The sequence below is a fragment of the Carlito syrichta genome, unplaced genomic scaffold (genome assembly GCF_000164805.1).
Source record: "Carlito syrichta isolate Samal-C Ts95f unplaced genomic scaffold, Tarsius_syrichta-2.0.1 Scaffold314816, whole genome shotgun sequence".
NCBI classification, from domain to species: Eukaryota; Metazoa; Chordata; class Mammalia; order Primates; family Tarsiidae; genus Carlito; species Carlito syrichta.
Window position 1 is genome coordinate 346,512 of NW_007258912.1, and position 5,859 is coordinate 352,370.

Here is a 5,859-nt window from a genome sequence, read left to right on the forward strand (position 1 = left end):
GTCTCGCTGCCCAGGCCGGTCTCGAACCTGCAGGCTCAGGCAATCCACTCACCTCAGCCTACCAAAGGCGTGGGATTACAGGCTGAGCCACCGAGCCCGGCTTGTATTAATTTTTAATGAGGAATATTTGGCATATGGTGATATTTACACATTGTAATTGTTCAAATTTATTGAATTTTCATGATTGTAGCCACCACCAAAAACAAAATATGGGATGTTTCTATCATTTTAAATTTTCTCTCATGCCTTTGTCCAGTCCTTTTCTTCCATCTTCTTATGATGCCCACTTTCTGATTTCTACCACCATAAATTAGTTTTTGCCTGTTCTTGGCCTTCAAATAAATGGAATTACATAATAGGCATGTTTTTGTGTCTGTCTTCTTTTGCTTAATATAATATTTTCAAGATTTATCCATGTTGTTGTGATTTTGTTTATTTTTTTCTCTCTCTTTTAAAAAATGTTATATTCAGAAATACACATGTACTTGTTACATGGACATATTGAGTAGTGGGAGGGGATTGGGTCTCAGGTGACCCATTCCCCAGATAGTTAACAGTGTGCCTGGTAGGTAGTTTCTGAGCCCTAAATCCATCTTCCCACTCCCCCATTGTGTCCCAGTGTCTGTTATTTACAACTTTGTGATCATTTAACTCCCACATATGAGTGAGAACATGTGGTGTTTGATTTTATGTTTTTGAGTCAGTTTACTTAGGATGATGATCTCCACCCTTATCCATGTGGTTGCAAAAAAAACAAAAACAAAAACATGATTTTATTCTTTTTTATGGCTGCATAATATTTCATGGTATTTATATACCACATTTCCACTATCCACTGATTGGTTGCTGGCCATTTATGTTGATTCCACATCTTTGCAATTATCAGTTGTGCTGTGATGAACATGCAGGTGGAGGTGTCTTTGTTATATAATGACCTCTGTTCTTTAGGGTAGATACTTAGTAGTGGGATTGTGGGATCAAATGGTAGATCTACTTTTTGTTCTTTGAGTAATTGCCATATCACTTTCCATAGAGGTTATGCTAATTTGCACTCCCACCAACATTGTAAAAGTGTTTCTTTTTTTCCACACCCATGGTGGCATCAAATGCTTTTTGACTTTTTAATAATGGCCATTCTGACTAGTGTAAGGTGGCATAGCACTGTGGTTTTATTTGCCATTTCCCTGATTATGATTGATGTTGAGCAATTTTTCATGCTTGTTGGTCATTTGTACATCTTCTTTTGAGAGATGTCTATTCATAATATTTGCCCATTTTTTAATGGGCAATTTGCTTTTTTCTTGCTGAATTGTTTATGTTCTTTGGAGATTCTGGATATTGGTCCTTTGTCAGATATATAATCTGCAAATATCCTCTCCCATTCTGTAAGTTGCCTGTTTGCTCTGTTGATGACTTATTTTGTTGTGCAGAAGTATTTTAGTTTAAGTCCCACTTTTTACTTTTGTTTTGGTTGCATTTGCTTTTTGGGGTCTTAGCCATAAATTCTTTGCCGAGGCCGATGTCCATAAAAGTTTTTCCTAGGTTTTCTTTTAATGTTTTTCTGGTTTTAGGTCTAACATTTAAGCCTTTAGTTCATTTTGAGTTAATTTTTGTATATGGGGAGCAATAGGGAAAAAGTTTTATTTTTGTGCTTGTAGTTATTTAATTTTCTCAGCTCATTTGTTGAACAGGGTGTCTTTTCTCCAATGCATGTTTTGTCTGCTTTGTCAAAAATCAGGTAGTTGTAGGTATTTGGGTTTATTTCTGCATTCTCTATTCTCTTCTATTGGTTCTTGTATCTGTTCTTGTACTAGTACCATGTTGTTTTGATTATTACAGTCTTGTAGTATAATTTGAAGTCAGTTAGTGTGATGCTGCCAGTTTTGTTCTTTTTGCTTAGGTTTGCTTTGGCTGTTCTGGCTATTTTTTGGTTCTACATGAATTTTAGGTTTTTTTCCCCTAAATACGTGAAAAATGACATTGATAGTTTGATAAGGATTGCCTTGAATCTGTAGATTACTTTGGGTAATATGATTATTTTAATAATATTGATTCTGCCAATCCATAAGCCTAGGATGTTTCTCCATTTGTTTGTGTCCTCTGCAATTTCTTTTATAAGAGTTTTGTAGTTCTTCTTATAGAGATCGTTCACATTTTTGGTTAAATATAGTCCTAATTATTATTGACTGCTATTGTAAATGGAATTGGGTTTTTTATTTGATGCTCAGCTTGGTCACGATCAGTGTATAGCAGTGTTATTGATTTGTGTGTGTTGATTTTGTATCCTGAAACTTTAGCAAATTCATCTATCAAGTCCAGGAGTCTTTTGGAGGAATCTTTAGGGTTCATATTTTCAGCATACATATTTAGGGTTCATATTTTCAGCATACAGAGATACTTTTTTTTTTCTAATTTGGATACCATTTATTTCGTTGTCTTGCATAATTGCTCTGGCTAAGACTTCTAATATTATTTTGAATAGTAGTGGTGAAAGTTAGCATCCTTGTCTTGTTTCTGTTGTGAGGGGAAATGTGTTCAACTTTTCTCTGTTCAGGATGACATTCGCTGTGAGTTTGTTGTATATAGTTTTTATTATTTTGAGGAAAGTTGCCTTTATGCCTATTTTGTTGAGGATTTTTCTCATGAAGGGATGCTGGAGTTTATCAAATACTTTTTGTTGCCTATTGAAATGAACACATAATTTTTGTTTTTAATTCTGTTTATGTTGTTGATCATATTTGTTGACTTGTGTATGTTGAAACACTTTTGAATTCCTGGATATAACTCACTTAATCACAGTGTATTTTTTTATATGGTATTGATTTTGGTTTGCTAATATTTTGTTGAGGATTTTTGCATCTATGTCCATAAGGGATATTGGTCTGTAGTAGTTATTGTTGTGTTTTTTCTTGGCTTTTATATCAGTGTGATACTGGCCTTGTATAATGAACTAGGGACATTCCTTCCTCTTCCATCTTGTGGAACAACTTCAGTAAAACTGGTAACTCTGAAAGTCTGGTAAAATTTAGCTGTGAGTTCATCAGGTCTTGCACTTTTTTGGGGGGCAGGGAGATTTCTGATTACTTTTTCAATCATGCTACTCATTGATCTGTTCAGGGTCTCTATTTCTTCCTGATTTAAGGTTTGAGGGTTGCATATTTCTAATAATGTGTCCATTTATACTAGATTGTCTAGTTTGTTTGCATAGAGGTGTTTATAATAGTCTTGAATGGTCTTTTGAAATTCCATTATATCAGTGGTAATGACTTTTTTTTCTAATTGAGCTCAACTGAATCTTCTCTCTCATTTTTCAACTAATCTAGTTAGTGGTCTTTCAATTTTGTTTATCTTCTCAAAGAACCAATTTTATTTTACTGACCCTTTAAAAAATTTTAATTTCATTTAGTTTTGTGCTGATGTTTATTACTTTTCTTCTGTTAGCCTTGGGTTTGGTGTGCGTGTGTGTGTGTGTGTGTGTTTCTAGTTCCTTGAGATGTGATTTTAGGTTGTTGATATGTGATCTTTTAGTCATATTCATGTAGGTCTTAAACAATATAGATTTTTCTCTGAGTACAGCTTTTGTTGTGCCTCAGAGGTTTTGATAATTTGTTTCATAGTTGTCATTCATTTCAAGGAATTTTTAAATTTCCATCTTGATTTAGTTTTTGGCTCAATAATCATGCAGGAGAAAGTTGTTTAACTTCCATGTTTTGGATTGCCTGAGCCCGCAGGTTCGAGACCCGCCTGGGCAGCGAGACCTCATTTCTACAATAAATCAAAAAATCAGCTGGATGTTGTAGTGCATGCCTGTAGTTCCAGCTACTTGGAATGCTGAGGTGGAAGGATCGCTGGAGCTCAGCAGGTTGAGGCTGCGGTGACTGGGAGCTGCCACTGCACTCCAGTCTGGGCGACAGAGTGAGATTCCAACTCAAAACAAAAACAAAAACAAAAACTTCCATGTTTTTGTTTAGTTGCATGAATTCTTCTTGGAGTTAATTTTTAGTTTTATTCCACTGTGTTCTGAGATGGTATTTTATGTGATTTCTATTTTTATGAATTTATTGAGACTTGATTTGTGGACTGCCATATGACTTATCAGGGAGAATGTTCCATTTTCTAATGAGAAAAATGTGTATTCTGTAATTTTTGTATGGAATGTTCTATTGATCTGTTAGGTCCATTTTCTCTAGAGTCCTGTTTGACACCAATGCTTCTTTATTGATATTCTGCCTTGATGATCTGTCTATTGCTGTCAGTAGAGTGTGGAAGTATCTCACTATTATTGTATTGTTGTCTGTCTCTTGTTTTAGGTCTAATAAAATTTGTTTTATAAAGCTAAGGGCTCTGGTGTTAGGTGCATATATATCTAAAATTGCCATGTCTTCTTGTTGGATTGATCCCTTTATATAATAGCCATCTTTGTCTTGGTTTGCTGTTGTCAATTTAAATTGTTTTATCTGATATGAAAATGGCTACTCCTTCTCATTTTTGACTTCCATTTGCAGGGAATATTTTCATTGCTTTTAACCTTAAGTCTATAGGATTCTTTGTGAATTAAGTGTGTCTCTTGAAGGCAGAAGGTATTTGGGTAGTGCTTTTTATTCATTTTGCCAGTCTTTATCTTTTTAGTGGGGCATTAAGACCATTTATGTTCAGAGTTAATAATGATATGGAAAGTACTAGTCTATCCATCATACTGATTATCTGGCTATTGTGTTTGTTTATTTTCTCTATTATGTTAGTGTTTCATAAAGCCTGTGGACTTTATTATTTCCAGCATTTTTCTACTGGTGTATTTCAAACTTTTGTGTCTGTATTTGAGATTCTTTTGAATATTTCTTGTAGAACTGATATAGTGTTGACAAATTTCCTTAGCGTTTGCTTGTCTGCAAAGGAATTAATTTCTCCTTCACATATGAAACTTAGTTTTGCAGGATACAAAATCTTTGACTGACGGTTATTCTGTTTAAGGAGATTGAAATTGGGGACCCATTCCATTCTGGCTTGTAGGTTTTCATCTGAGAATTCTGCAGTTACTCTGATAAGTTTATCTTTAGAAGTTATTTGATGCTTTTGTCTCATTTCTTTTAAAATTATTTCCTTGACATTAATTTTGCATAGCTAGATGATTATATGCCTTTGGAATGCCCTTTTTGCAATGACTTGTTCTGGGAGTTCTTTGAGCTTCTTCTATCTGGATGTTTAAATCTCTGGCAAGGCCAGGGAAGTTTTCCTCTATTATTCCCACAAATAGTTTTTTTTCCAAACATGTTGATCTCTCTTCTTTCTCAGGAACACTTATGATTCTTAGGTTTAGATGTTTTACATTTCTTGGCAACTTTTTTTTCACTCTCTTCTTTTCTTTCTTTATTGTTGTCTGATTGGATTAATTCAAAAGAGTTGTCTTCAAATTCTGAGATTCTTTCTCTTTTCTAATCCACTGTTAAAAATTTTCACTGTATTTTCCTAAATACTTATTTCTAGAATTTCAGCATTTTTAAAAAGGTGTCTATATCTTTGAATAATTTTTAATTTTTTTTGTCCTGATAGTTGCTTATATTTCTCTTTGTTGGTTTTCCATTCTCTTGAAGCTCATTGACCAATTTTATCATTAACCTTTTGGATTCTATATCTGGTGTTTCAACAACTTTATTTTGGTTAGGATTTATTACTGAAGAGTTGGTGTCATATTTTAGGGGTGTTGGAATATGCTGTTTTTTAAAAAATATATTGTCAGAATTGTTCTTCATGTTCCTTCTCATTTGAGTAGGTGATTACTTTTTATTTGAGGTTAGTGGGGAAATGATGTAGGCACTGTATTGTTTCCTTGGTTTTATACAACCATGGTCTGGTAGGTTT